Here is a 16,089-nt window from a genome sequence, read left to right as displayed (position 1 = left end):
TTTTTCAGTGGGAATTGAAATAGTATCTCCTGTTTTTTCAAATCCATTGAAGATATAGTACAGGTCAGTACCTGCATTTCAAGGAAAATTGCATGGAGAAGGGCTGAGTCCAGTGGTGAGATTCAGTCAGTTTGCACCACTTTGGGAGAACTGGTTGTTAACTTTCTGAGCAGTTTGGCAAACTGGTTTTTGGAAGAAATCATTAAGGCAGAGAACCAGTTGTTAAATTACTTGAATCCCACCAGGGGCTGAGTCCCCACCCAAGGAATAAAATCCATGTCTAAGATTGTAGGTAAGCCACCGCAGAAGAATAATTGACTAGATGTTTGGGATCCCATTAGCTCTGGAAGTGCAACATATTGGACTGAAGGCCAATTAATATAGTAAAAGGAGACTCAGAGTCTTTAACATGAGCTGGATTAAGGATAATTGATATCCTAAACAGGCTCACAATGGGGCGTCTCAGCCCTTCCAATGCTTAAATGAAAACACGTTAAAATTCCATAAGTAAGTGCTGAAAACTAAAGTTGAGACTGGCAATGAATGTGTTAAGAGCACGATAACAAGGGGAAAACTCTGTGGTACCTCCATTTCTTTGGTATCCTAGGCTTGTGCTAATTTGGCTTAATGTTTAACCGAGCACGTGTTTCATGAACATCCAAAAGCCGAGAAACATCTGCCCACCAGTTAGAGAAAGCCGCTTTATCAAAAACTAATTGTGAGCTTGTAGGAGGATGAAAGAGACTTGATCTAATAATTCATTTGCATTATAGAGAAATACAGAAATCTAAAATGTGCCACAGTCTTTCTGGTCTGCTACAAAAACTCCTCCACTTAAGGCCATTTGTTTAGCAAATGTTCAAAGTTATGACAGTGTTGAAAAAAGTGACTTATAACCAGGGGTGGGATCTAAAAAATTTTACTACCAGTTCTGTGGGCGTGGCTTATTTTGTGGGCATGGCTTTATGGTCATGTGACAATTCTTTAGGATTTAGCAGAGGTACTGGTCTACCAGGCTTTTAACTGCTTGCAGAGCTGTACCAGTATATCCATTTGTTTTTGGAGGCACTGGTCTACTCGTTTGTTTTTGGAAGCATCGGTCTACCTCCACACTGCCTTTTAACACTGATCAGCTGTAGGGCGGCCCTTTGAGGCCTCGCGGCAAGAGTTTAAACAGTTTTTTTTCCTTCTAACTGATCAGCTGGGGCTCAGGAGGCAGAGAATAGATTGGGGGCGGGGCCAAATAAAAGGTAAGAATAACGCGGTGGCGGGCAGCTCCCGAACAAAGAGAACCGATTCGGTGACGTCATATTGTCACCGCTACCGGCTCGGCGGAACCGGGAGGAACCCACCACTGCCTATAACCTGTCTTCACAGATACAAACATCACAGTATCCATACAATCACATAATCAAAATTCAGGCACTTGACAGCCAACATCTATTTATAACCGTTGCAGCATCCCAGGTCACATGTTCCCCATTAGAGACCTCCTCAGGGGGTTTCCGACAAGCAAGGTTAATGGGGGAAGCTGGATTCACTTAATGACTATGGTGATTTGCTTAACAGCCATGACAAAAAAGATTGTAACGTCAGGCATGACTCACTTATCAATCACCTTGCTTAGCCATGGAAGTTCTGGTCTCAATTGTAGTTTTAAGTCAAGAACTACACAGAAACCCAAGTTTCAATTCTAATTGAGAACCACAAGCAAAGGGAGAAAATTGAGGAAATTATTTGGAAAGAAACAAACAAGCTTCAGTTGGTCCATATTTTACCTTGAACTTTATATTTTCATTAATTTACAGTAGTACTTTATCTGCAGCATTGATTTGCGTTTGGTTTCCCAGCCCAGCTGAGAATGCTCCTATTTACTTTTCAACACTTATTAGTTACCTGAAAATTGCTTGCCCTATATCAACCTGCCTGAAATCTCAGATTCCCCTGAGAGTTCCCGGAGCTACCACAGAGAAAGCAAGGCAAGCAGCGATTACCAGCAAAAAAAAATTGGTGAAAGCGAGGGTTGCCTGGCACTGGGTTTGAAGTCTTTTCAGTAACGCCTGAATAAGGTTACCTGATATCTGAATGGGCAAAGGAAGAGATAGGCAAATAGAAAGGAGGACAAATGTGATGAGGGAAGAGCACACTAAATGCTTAACCTTCTTGGTATCCATGATAAAAATTATAGCAATTTTTGCTGGACAAAAAAACTGCCATATGCCTACAGGTGTATGAAAAGCATTAGAAGTGAGGTGGGCAGATAAATAGATAGATAGATAAATAGATAGATAGATAGATAGATAGATAGATAGATAGATAGATAGATAGGTTGGTGGGATTCAGCCAGTTCGCACCACTTTGGGAGAACCGGTTGTTAACTTTCTGAGCAGTTTGGTGAACTAGTAGTTGGAAGAAATCATTAGGCCAGAGAACCGGTTGTTAAATTATTTGAATCCCACCATTGGATGGATAGATAGATAGATAGATAGATAGATAGATAGATAGATAGATAGATAGATAGATAGATAGATAACTTTTCCTAGGATCAGAAAATTGATTTTTCAATTGCAATATTTTTTTTCAATAAATGTTTATTTTCAAACCATATGATAGTAACAATGCACTTTTCGAATTTCACCATAGAAATGTATGATAAGTCATGTGATCTACAAACTGCAGGTGATCACCGATTTGAAGGGGATGAATGGAAGCTGATTGCTGGAATCAGGAAATAAACTGAATAATGTAAATCTAGGCTGTCAAAACTGTTGATGGGTTAAGAAAACAAAGACGCAGATAGTTTACAAGGTCACAATACACAAAAATTTGAATGTCTACTATTATAAAAACAGTCGTCAACAACAACAACAATAATGATGATAAAAGCCCCACTGAACTTAAATCAATATTCAACACCTTGGTAGTACAGGGGTTTAAGAGCCTTGGTAGTACAGGGGTTTAAGGCACCCTGTTATTAAGCTGGTTATTAAGACCAGCTGCCTGCAATTACTGCAGGGTTCGAATCTCGCCAAGGCTCAAGGTTGACTCAGCCTTCCATCCTTTCTAAGGTAGGTGAAATGAGGACCCAGTTTGTGGGGGCAATAAGCTGACTTTGTATAAAATATACAAAAGGATGAAGGCTATTGTGAGCACATTGTAAGCCGCCCTGAGTCTTCGGAGAAGGGCGGCATATAAATCAAATTAAAAAAAAAACACAGTTCAACTGTTCAGCAGCAACATCAAAATGAATTTTGGACTTGAAAAATGTGCTACATTATCCATGCAGCAAGGAAAAATGGAAACAATAGAAAGAATAGAACTGGGAAATGGAAACATAGTGAAAGCATTAGCAAAGGATGATGGTTACAAATACCTAGGCATATTGGAAGCATATAATATCTTGAATGGCAAAGTCAAAGAGTCAATGCAAAAGGAATACATCAGGAGGGTCCGCAAAATATTAAAATCAAAGCTGAATGCTGGAAACATAATTAAAGCCATTAATACATGGGCAGTTCCAGTGATATGCATCAACTGGACTTTGGCTGAACTGGAAAACCTGGACCAGAAAACGTGCAAACTTTTGAATATGTACCATGCTTTACATCCACGAAGTGAGATCGACAGGTTGTACCCAGTGATGGGTTGCTCCCAGTTCTGTCCAATTCTTTAGAACTGGTAGTAAAAGTAGCAGGAGGCTCCACCCACCCTCCCGGACGTCATAATTGACGATCTGCGCATCCGCAGAAGTGCAAGTGCACGCTCCTGTTGCAAACCAGTAGTAAAGATAAGTAGAACCCCCTGGTTGTACTTGCTAAGAAAAATAGGGGGCAGAGGACTATTGCAAATCCATCACATGAAGAAGAAAAACGAAGTTTGAATGGTTATGTGAACCAAAGTACAAAAAAATTGCTGCAGGCTGTGAAAACGGAGAACATTATAAAAACAACAGAAACAGAAAGGAAGAATATAAGGAAAAACAGCTGGATGACAGATTAAATAGATGGAAAACCAAAGCTTTGCATGGACAGCACTTGAAAAACATTGAAGGAAAATGTGATGACAACTTTACATGGGCATGGCTTAAGATGGGAACCATCAAGAAAGAAACGGAAGGTTTCATACTCGCTGCACAAGAGCAAGCACTACAAACTAATGCCATGAAAGCAAAGATACAAAAATCCACCGACAATCCAAACTGCCAATTTTGGAACAACAAAGTCGAAACTGTTTCACATTTAATATGTGAATGCAGCAAAATCACACAAACTGATTACAAAGCTAGACACCACCGAGTTGCTAAATTAATCCACTGGTCATTATGTAAAAAATACGACTTACCTGTATCCAAAAAGTCATCGGAATATAAAGTGGAAAAAGTTATAGAAAATGAGAAGATGAAGATCTTGTGTGACTTTCAAATACAGACGGATCGTCATTTGGAACACAACATGCCAGATATCACAGTTGTTGAAAACCGAAACGTACAATTTATTGACATTGCTGTACCAGGAGATGCCAGAGTCGAAGAAAAAGAACTGGAAAAAATCACAAAGTATTGCAACCTGGCAATTGAAACTACATGGTTATGGATGAAACATGTAACAGTGATACCCATTGTCATCGGGGCACTTGGTACCATGTCCAAGAATTTTATAAGATACATCAACAAATTGCAGCTTCCTGCAATAACACCAGCGGAACTGCAAAAAACTGTGCTACTTGGAACATCGTACACCTTAAGAAGGTACTTGGTTGATACCTAGGATGCTGGCAGCAACCTGTATCAACCATTAGCAACCAGTCAATGGTATTTGTGATACATTTTTGAATGTTCAGTTGACTGAGTTTCATGTTTAATGAATAAAGTATATAATAATAGATTAGTAAAAATGCCAAATCCAGTTTAAACATCTGGCTGACTGTGTGATAAACCTTAATAAAAAAAAAACAAGCCTTCAAAAAGCTGGACAAAATAAAATTGTTGGGGGGGAATATGCTGATTCTGTAAACCACTTATAAGGGACTGTAAAGCACTATGAATTGGTATATAAATTTAAATGCTATTGCTATTACTTTGGGCTTCGTTGAGCTTCAGCTCTCAGCTTCTGAATGGAGCCAGTCCCAGGTCTTCAGTTAGTTCTTCCTTGAGTGAAAAGTGGGTAGGCACACTAATAGTTTGGAGCAGAGGTGGGTTTCAGCAGGTTCTGACCAGTTCTGGAGAACCGGTAACAGAAATTTTGAGTAGTTCGGAGAACCTAGTAGTAGAAATTCTGAAAGGCCCTGCCCCCATCTATTCTCTGCCTCCCAAGTCCCAGCTGATCAGGAAGAAATGGGGATTTTGCAGTAACCTTCTCCTGGAGTGGGTTGGGAATGGAGATTTTACAGTCTCCTTTCTCTGCCATGCCCACAAGCCACGCTCACTAAGAACTGGTAGTAAAAAATTTTGAAACCTGGTTTGGAGTATCGTGGTTGATGAAAAGGACAACATAATAGAACATGCAAAACTGCCTCCATCACCCCAACTGGGCAAGGTCACAGCCTGTCTTGTGTTGGCATATTGTTGGCACTTTCTTCCAAGAGCACGGAGGACAAGGCAAGGAGAGTGACAAATGGAAATGCGCTTCTGTGAGGGGAAAAAAAGGTTACTTTTAAAAAAAGTAATTTGGAAAGCAAAAATATCTACCACAGAGGTTGCCACAGCAGTAAAAATTCTATGCTCTAAGACTGACCCCCTCAAGTCCTGACATTCTCAAATTTTACCAATAATCTGCAATATTCAGGTACAAGGTTGGACTCCCAACCTTGAAGTAAACTTGTCTATGGAGATTCTCAGTCATCCAGGTCATGATTGTCCCAAAAGTGCTTTTTCAAAAGACACCTGGATTTTGTTTTTCCTTGAAGAGGTTTCACTTCTCCTCCAAGAAGCTTCTTCAGTTCTGGACAAATTCTGAAGAAGCTTCTTGGATGAGAAGCGAAACGTCTTCAAGGAAAAACAAAGTCCAGGTGCCTTTTGAAAAAGAATCTTTGGGACAAGAAGTAAACTTATTGTTTAGTATTAATGTGACCAGGGAACCAATAAATGTAATCCAATACTAGTAATCCAATATTTTACTCAGCAATATCTGTTGTGACCCTGCACAAAGGGTAAGGCCTAGTTCCATTGATGAATGGTAATGACACAATAAGGAATATGCAACATATTGTGTTGCTCCCTTAGGTTTTTTTTTTTAAATTATTTTGTTTATTTGATTTATATGCCGCCCTTCTCCGCAGACTCAGGGCGGCTTACAATGCGTTAAGCAATAGCCTTCATACTTTTGTATATTTTATACAAAGTCAGCTTATTGCCCCCACAATCTGGGTCCTCATTTTACCTACCTTAGAAAGGATGGAAGGCTGAGTCAACCTTGAGCCTGGTGAGATTTGAACTTGCAGTAATTGCAAGCAGCTGATGTTAATAACAGTGCTTTAATCTGCTGAGCTACCAGGGCTCTTTTTGTGTTTATAAAGACAAAATTGAGCTCTATTAAGCAGAAGCTTCAGTATTCCAACCCTGAATAATTTAATGATACCTGGGACAAAATTGCTGCCATTGCACCTAGTACACTAAATTACAGCATTGGAAATTCTCTGGCCTTGAGCTGGGGCTGGGCTCATACAATACATTCAGCCAAAGTCAGAACCAACTAAAGCATGTCATTGATTTCTGGGTTGGGTAAACTCCACCTCTTTCTTATTCTCCATTCAAGAAATAATTTCTTCTGGAAATCATTCGCAAGTCATAAGAGGGATTGCGTGGCTCTCCACATGGATTGTGCCAAAGGGATGAAGAAAACATCTCCTTGTAATGGAAGAAGCTCTTGCGTGAATCTGCCTGCAATGTCCTCATAAAGCTGATGTCAGACATATTGTTATCTTTATCTGGAAGTCTATCGTTATGGGTTATGACAGCCTCATATCATTTATTTTGGTCCTTATTATAACAGAGCAGCTTCTTTAGGCATGAAGCTCCAAACTCCCTCCCTTCCCTGCAGGTATCTTTAGACTAATTGCAATTTTTCTCTAAACAACCCTTATGATCTAGCTGGTGTTATTGCAATAAGTAAGTTCTAACTGCAGTTCTGAACAGCCAGAGTAATGAACAGTATGTTGAGTAAGTTCACAATGTTTTTTTTTAATTTTGCCACAGATCATATAAGGAATGGTGTGACGTTAGTTCTTTTCAGATAAACGCACTGAATGGGTGGTTATTGTTCTAGAATGAATCCATGTTGGTGGAAACTAACTTAAATATGTAAATTTGCTTTGTCTCATTCACGTATCACCCTGACGCAAAATTGTAAGGCCTGGTTTAATACTATAATTGGTCGAAGAGAGGACATTGCACATGATTGGATGGATTGAGACATCATTCTACACTTAAGACAAGTTGTGTGGTTTGACATTTTATGATGTTTGAATTCAACTATTAGAGTTTGTAATTCATAGCTTACCTAAGCACTATTGTTTACATTAAACAAACCAGAAAATAACTAAGGTAGGGGAAGAACGTTTCTAAAAAAAATTTTTCAACCTTCTTGCTGGCACTGTCCATAAAAGCCATATTATTTTCTCCTGACTAATGTTACATCTATGTGTGTGTGAGAAAAAGAGAGCATTTTCACCCCAGAGACTAATCACATGTGCAAATGTGTATGTTTAATCAGGACAGGTGCATATATGTTGCCTCTTTGTGTGTGTGAGAGAGAGAGAGACAGTATAATCAGGATGGATGCCTATGTGTTGCCTATATGTGTATTCTTATGCTTTCTATTCATGTTTTATTTAAATACTGTGTTTCCCCAAAAATAAGACCCTGTCTTATATCTTTTTGAACCCTGAAATAAGTGCTTGGCCTTATTGCCATGCACTCAAAAGCCCGATTGGGCTTATTAACAGGGGATGTCTTATTTTGGGGAAAACAGGGTAGTTTGTGTGTATATGTGCACTAGGAAGCATAAGGAAGGTTGTTTAAATCTCATGTTTAGGAAGAAGGAGACAGGGAGGCTTAGGTGATAGATACGGCACCACTGCCCTATTGCTTCTAACACAGAGATATTTGTGGGATACTTGTCAGGATTTTCTTATTCACCCTTTGGATAATTTAAGCCCATTTTAACACAATCATTATTTTGCTGGCGCATACCAGTTTTTATCCTAGTGATGGAGACACAGATAAACAGAGCCCAACTCCATTGACTTAATTTTTTTTCTAACATTCGATTGGTTCAAAAAACTAAAGAATGGAGTCCAGCTATCAATTTATTAAATTTGCTTCTACTTTGTTGGTGGGCCTTAGTAAGAAGTTCTAAAACTGGAGTGGCCAAGGGCCAGCATATTTTAAGTCACCCTTCCAAACCTGGTGTTCTCCAGATGTCCTGGACTATGACTCATGCTGGCCATACTGTCTGGAGATTGTTATAATCTCTGTTGAGAGATGTGGCACCACAGATTACAACTTTTTCTGTGATTGCATTCCACATGATAGTTATATTAGTCCAAGGTAATCCTCCTCCATTACTTTTCACCAGCAAATGAAAACCATTCTCATTCTGCCTACATTTTTACCAACTTACTAATTAGATTTGCTATCTTCTTTGTTAAGACTGCTTTCCTTTGAACTGGAATGTTACACTTTGTTATTTTAGTTCACCCTTCCCCAACCAGGTGTCTTCCAGATGTATCAAGCTTTCACATAAATATGCCTCTGATTGCTCTTGTGTCTCACGGACATGAATTCACAAGAGTTTATGCTACAATAAATCAATTCAACCATAAATGGACCAAAATGCTTTTTTCTTGTATTTACTGAGACAGGCTAACAGGGCCCTCTTACAAATGTGAAGGTTTAAGAGCTGGGGGGGCGGGGATGAGATGAAAAGTGCAAGTTAGAAACCAGTGAAACTGCTCTTATTATTTCACTGAGCTATCTAAACAATTCTTCTCTTTACAATGGAGAGATGATGTTTTGATGGACAAGACCCCACTTTACTTGGGGACAAGCATGGAATGGGTTTGGCAACAATATAAAGCAGTGTGATTTTCTGGTGTGGAGGGTGACTTTTTAAGGCTAGACTTCTTGGATTTTTAAATGTGTTATATACCTTCTAGATCTTAAAATGGTAAAAGATTTGATTTTTCCCTGGGAAAGGAAAACTAATGCTAGACCAATTCCCGAATACAGCTCATCTGTCTGGAACCCGCACTGAATATCGGACATTAATACAATTGAGCGAGTCCAGAGATATTGCACAAGAAGAGTCCTCCACTCCTCCACTCGCAACAGAATACCTTATGCCACCCAGGCTTGAAATTTTGGGCTTAGACAACTTAGAACTACACTGTCTTTGGTCTGACCTAAGCGTAGTGTCCTACCTGTCAATGACTACTTCAGCTTCAACCACAACAATACACGAGCACACAATAGATACAAACTTAAGATAAACCGCTCCAAACTCAATTGCAGGAAATACGACTTCAGTAACAGAGTGGTCAATGCCTGGAATGCACTACCTGACTCTGTGGTTCCTTCCCCAAACCCCCAAGCCTTTAACCTTAGACTGTCTACTGTTGACCTCACCCATTCCTAAGAGGTCTGTAAGGGGCATGCATAAGCGCACCTACGTGCCTACTGTCCCTGTCCTAATGTCCCCATTTATTCATATCCATTTCATGAATTCATAATCATGTTGATACTTATATCTGTTATCTTATACATGCTTGACAAAATAAATACATAAATAAATACATAAATAAAAAATAAAAAATATATATAAAGTGGCAAGACTCACCTGAAAACAGGTCAAAAAAGTAGGCTATTCGTCTTTTTCTGCTTTTTTCCCCTCTGTCTGATTTTTTAATTATAGATAGTGTTAATCCTCAGTACATTGTTATTATAGAGATGTTTACCAATGCAATCCCATAAAGTGAAAGATGCCCTTAAATGCCCATCTGCTTCCACTGAGGAACACCGATAGAAGCAGAATTGCTTGGTGTGCTGTGCGCAGGCAGCTGCTGCACCATTAGACAGAATGAGGTAGCCAACTCTAATTTCTAGCCAACTCTAATTTCTAGAACTAGTCCTTTCTAGTTCTAAAAAGGACTAGTGTGATGAAATCATTCAAAATGTCAGTGATCCCAGGCAAGAGTGAAAATCTCAGAAGTTTATATGTGCCATCAAGTCATTTTTCAACTCCTAGTGACCACATAGATTTTCTCATGATCATCCATCCCTAACTTTTTCCCCCATTTATGTGCCTCCTCCTCTTTCTTTTTAGACACTTGGTCTCTAATGCATTGTACACCACATATAATTAAACTTTGGAATTTGCTACCACTAGATGTGGTGCTGGCTACCAGCTTGGCTGGTATCAATAAAGGGTTGAACCAATTATTGGAGGTCATGGGGATCAATGGCTATTAAATGGCACTGTGACTTCTTTTGAAGGCCATCTGCTGGGAGATTAGTGGGCTTCCATGTGCAGTTGGTCAGTCATTTTGAGAATGACTTATCTACTCGGTTTGCTAGACTAGATGAGTCAGAGGCAGGGGTGATATGTAAAATTTCACCCTTGGTGGGGGGTAATATGACTGGGTGGGCAAGGCCAACTCTATTTTTTTAGTTTTAAAAGCATTTTTTTCTACAACCACTTCACCCGAATCTGATGATTGCGTGGCTCAGCTGGGCATGGGGGGGGCAGAGATTTTTGCTACCAGTTCTCCGAACCACCCACCGCCATCACTACCAGATCAGGTGATCCGGTCTGAACCGAGAGCATTTCACCCCTGGTCAGAGGTCCGATCTAGCAGGGCACTGCATTTATTCATATGTTGTCTCATAAATCCAGTGAGGACCAGTGCTCAAAGGCTTATATCCTAATGCCTTTTGGTCTTCAAGACAATAATCTTTATGTTGTGTAGAGCAATGCCTGGGTTAGGAACCTCATAAGGGCAAAACTTTGCCTCGCTGTAGAATTTTATTCAGTTCACTTCTGCACTTGGATTGTTCAAACTGTATGGATTAATTCTAAATCTACGAGAGCTTTAGTCATTACCATTTCTGAATTTATAGATCAATGACTCCATCTATTATTTGACAATCCTCAGTTGAAAATTAGTTTCAGTTTATAAGTAAATTGAAGTTTATGCAAATACTATGATGAAATAAATTATAGAAACAGGAAGTTATATAATCAGCAACATATATTAATAAAACAACTCAGAGATAAAGCTATGTTTTGCAAGAGTGTTGGTGACTTTGTTCACAGGACTCGTTTTAAAATGTTGTCTCTTAGATTAAATGGGAGGAAGAGCTATTAGACATCTGTATATAAGATGAGCAACGTAATCTAGATGGGCCATGCAGACATTTCAGTTCCTGGAAAAGCTAATGATACAGCACTTATCTAAATGTTAAGTATTTCAGCTCAGCATCTGACTCTCACCACCCTGAAAAAAGATATTGTGTGCTCATTTATGTGGCCTTGTAAAAAAAAAAAATCAAATCTAAACATTTATTTTTTTCTAAAAAAAGAATGTTTGAATAAAATGGACAATATATCATTAGAGGAAACACTACTGTACAGGCCTTGCCAATTTGTTGTTAGACTTACCAACAAATATCCCCTGGTGGCATATTTTCATGCAATGTCTATGATGCTGCCCAGTGGTGGGTTGCCTCCGGTTCAGACCGGTTCTATAGAACCGGTAGTAAAACCGGAGGGAGGCTCTGCCACTGACCACGAACGCCTCTGTGCATGTGCAGAAGAGCATGCGCACAGCCCCGTTGTGAACCAGTAGTAAAGGTGAGTAGAACCCATCCGATGCTGCCTTCAAGGCATACATTGAATACCCTCAAATGTTTGTAAGGATATGGCATATCCAACTTATATTACAGCTTTATTTTGACAGTGTGCAGCTTCCATATGTGGAAAAATATATCTGGTTTTGGCACTGGTTATCTGAAAGAACTATCAGATGACTGGCAATAACTTGGAAGAAAAGTGACAAAGGCCAGGGATCAGCAAATTTTTTGCCAGTATAGTTTTCTGCCAACTTACAAATAGGTGGGAGGAACTCATCGATCAATGTTCCTCAATGCTATGTCTTCCAAGATGCATTGGAACTGTGAATCCCCAAATTCCAAGATAGTATGGATAAACCTTGGAATTCTGGGAGTTAAAGACCCAGCATGTCTTCAGGGTTCCAGTTTGGGGAAGGCTAGAACAAAGAGGTTTCAGGTTGTATATTTCTACTCATTCCACTTAAGAAAAAAACCCATAAAACTAGCAAAAAAAGGGCCATCACTTGGTGAAGATTCATGCATAAATATTTTCTTGTGTGGTGGGGTGAGATCTACAGTAGACAGTCTAAGGTTAAAGTTTTGGGGATTTGGGGAAGAAACCACAGGTAGTGCATTCCAGGCGTTGACAATTCTGCTACTGAAAAGTCGTATTTTCTGCAGTCTAGTTTGGAGCGGTTTACCATGAGTTTATATCTATTGTGTGCTCGTGTATTGTTTTGGTTGAAGCTGAAGTATTCATTGGCTGGTAGGACATTGTAGCAGATGATTTCATGTACTATGCTTAGGTCAGACCGAAGGCGGCGTAGTTCTAAATTGTCTAAGCCCAAAATTTCGAGTCTGGTGGCATAAGGTATTTTGTTGCGAGCAGAGGAGTGGAGGACTCTTCTTGTGAAATATCTCTGGACTTGTTCGAGACTCCTGAGGAGCTAAGACTCCTCAGAAAAGCTTCCGAAGGCAAAAGTTAGTGATACTGGATAACAGACTGGCTTAATCTGCATCAGTCTCACATACATTCAGACAATACCTTACAGAGCATTTAATCCAGGGGTTTTAGACCATAAGGAAAAGTTAAAAGATTTGGGGCCACTAGCTTCCCACAAATAAACTGGTATTGCATCATCACAACAGATACATTTATGTCTCACAGTATAAAATTTTAGTATCAATAAAATCAATATTCATCATGAAGTCAATTCTAGAAAAATTGGGGAAAAACTGGGGAAGAGAAGGATCATGGGTGAGCAATTCTGAATCCAGGCACAGTGGGATCAAAATGCCTTTATTTACTTATTTATTTATAAAAGTTATAAAGATTTAGAGGCCAACTCCAAAACTCTCAGCAGCCTACATTTTTTAAAAAAAAAGTAATAAAAAGGAATTCCCATACATTCAGTTCAGTAACATTGAAGGCTGAAGGACAAAATGAGTAGCAGCATGGAATGGTTTAGACTTTAGAATGTATGTCCTGACAGTGTCCCTCACTTGAAATAACTATTTTAATGGGTCCATAGAAAAAGGACAGGAAAAGATTATTTAACAACATATAATTAACCTACAAACTATAGCTGCAAGATGCAGCAATGTCCAGTGGAAATGGCAGCTTTAAAACCTATTAGATTCATGAAGTGTTGAAAGGGCCTAGTAGCTCAGCAGACTTATAGCATTGTGATTAACACCAGCTGTCTGCAATTACTGTAAGTTCGAATCTCACCAGGCCCAAGGTCGACTCAGCCTTCCATCCTTTCTAAGGTAGGTAAATTGAGGACCCAGTTTGTGGGGGCAATAAGCTGACTTTGTATAAATATACAAAAGTATGAAGGCTATTGCTTAACGCATTGTAAGCCACCCTGAGTCTCCGGAGAAGGGCGGCATATAAATCAAATTAAAAAATAATTAAAAAAATGTCTGTGGCTTTTATTCACATTACTAAGAAAGAAAGAATATGAATGAGTTGGCTGTGAATTCTTTAGCTGGCTTCTGGCTGGCTATAGGTAGACACAGGATGCTGAGCGAGATGGACTTTGATCTGCTTTAGCAAAGTTTTTAAATATATACTTACAATAAACATTAACATCAGCAGTACATCGATCCATTTGTTAATTTTTTAACTATATTTTTTCAAATGTTTAATAGTTTTTAGTGCTTATCAAGATAGGTCAGGTTCCAAGGAATAATCTGCATGATCAAATATAAGGAGAAACCATTTAGTATTGCTTTTAATCCAAATCTTCACATAATTTCCAAATTGCCTGTGACTTGTCAAGCCCTCTCTTTTCTATCATTAGTCCCCACTAATCTAGTTAAGTGAACAGAGAGAAAATACAATAACATAAATGAAGCACAACCAACAAATGGGTCACTGAATACTGCTGGCATGGGCTAAAGAGATGGGAAGATGTTTGTGGTTTAACAGGTCCAAACATGTAAGGACATGCTGGCTAGCCATTATTGATTCTCAAGAGCTTACAACACTGATCTGGGGTGTGTGTGATATTGCACTTTACTGAAGTAAAAAGCTTACACCCTGAAGACTATTTGTACCTACTCAATAACATGATATTGCTGACTTTTCTCTCTTATGCACTAATGCCAACTTCTTGTTGTTGACTGTCTTGATAGCAATGTTTTATTTTAAATTGTTCAACTCACTTTGACTCAATGGCTTAAGGCGATCTGAAGTTGCTGAAATATTATTTCCACTTAAAAAAGGCTAGATAATAAATTCAGATGACAGGCACTAGCTTATGTGTCGGCCTAACAGCATTGATAACACATGTTCCCCAACATTCTTTCTGAACAATTTCACATCATTTGGAAGGGCCTGTCAAATATTGCCAGCAAGGATGTACATTTTGCATGTGTGAAAAGGCTAGTGCAGCTTGCCTCCTCTACAAACTTTCTCTGTTCTGACTGTCAATGCAAATTGGAGAACTAACAGTGTAAAATAGAAATGAGCACTCCATAACCTGTGAGATGCATTCAGTATTCTGCGTACCCACATCCCCATCATTCATCTTTGTAGTTTTCTGCTGTTTTAGCAATGTTTTGTAATTATTTTAGAACAGAAGTGGGCTGTATGATACATTTTATACCTCCTAATTTAACCATCGCATTCAATAGAGGGCATCCCAGTGACAAAGAAGAAAGCAGCCCAAAGAATTCCAGAGGAATTTGCTGAAAAACCCTCTTCCCATTTCTTTTTTCCAAAGGTCTAATTCCTTTTATGAACAGCTGAGTTCATTAAATAATTGTATTTTATTATTCTAATTGACTTTGCTTGTTTATTGGATGGATTAGAAATATAGTAAATATTGAGAAGAAATAATTATCTTTCTTGAGAAAGACAAATTTGGATCTAGTTTCATTTCAGTTAGAGAGGAATACTTATTGTTAGCCTGGTATTAAAGATTTAATTAGTCTCAGATAAAACTGTATACACATTCCTTACCTTTATCTGTTAATACGCTACTTTCTCCTCTTGTCAACAGGAAATCTGATCAGATCTTGTTTCGAGGTACCTCCCACCGAAAAGGAGTATCTAGTCCATGTACAAGCCAAATGAAGAAAGAGAACTGATTGAAGGAATCATTAATCTAGTTAACACACCTAAGATTGGTACAGGATTATTGCAAAATCAGATTAGCAAAAATACTGTGTGGGAGAACAGAGAAGATCTACCTATTCAGATTCTTGCCGTAGGCTAACTTGGGCTACAAGAGAACCATCTCAGTTCCTCAAGATGGCTTAATTCTGAAATAAAATATGATCCTTTATAACTTACTATTCAAACATTAAGCCAAAGCAAGTCCAAAAGTAATGAAAGTCCCAAAGGTGTTTTTTTCTAAAGGGGAACTGGACTTTCTTGGTTTTTTCTTTGAAAACATTTTGCTTCTAAGAAGCTTCTTCTGAACGTTTTCAAAGAAAAAACCAAGAAAGTTGAGTTGGCTTTTGGAAAATGCATCTTTGCGACAGCTATGAACTGGATGATTGAGAATTTCCATAGATATAAAGTAATGGAAATGTTTATAAGGCATTTGCTAGCATTTGCTTTCAAGTGGCATTGCTAATTTCCTCAGTCCTGTTCCTTAGAAATATTTCGTTTCTTAAATAAATGTTACTTTGGTGGAATTTCTGGACATCTTGCCCCTTCTGCAATTCACTAAAATAAATTATAATAGCACAATCAAGAGAAATATAGGACTTTGGCATTGTTCCTTTGTTTCTGCATTGGTATTATCCTTGGA

The 16,089-nt window shown here is 38.7% G+C and overlaps 1 long non-coding RNA gene across 1 annotated transcript; it reads right to left on the bottom strand.

Annotated features, from left to right (window-relative positions):
- Positions 1–4,347: 4,347 nt before the first annotated feature.
- On the bottom strand, positions 4,348–15,405 carry LOC117678355 (uncharacterized). The gene is made up of 4 exons (XR_004595002.3): positions 15,294–15,405; positions 13,905–14,020; positions 5,454–5,626; positions 4,348–4,538 (listed from the first exon to the last, which is right to left on the bottom strand). It is a non-coding gene; the product is annotated as an uncharacterized LOC117678355 (long non-coding RNA).
- Positions 15,406–16,089: the final 684 nt, after the last annotated feature.

This window comes from Pantherophis guttatus, chromosome 2, assembly GCF_059756535.1.
Source record: "Pantherophis guttatus breed Tessera chromosome 2, ASM5975653v1, whole genome shotgun sequence".
Classification (NCBI taxonomy): domain Eukaryota; kingdom Metazoa; phylum Chordata; class Lepidosauria; order Squamata; family Colubridae; genus Pantherophis; species Pantherophis guttatus.
This window is presented reverse-complemented; position numbering and strand designations above follow the sequence as displayed.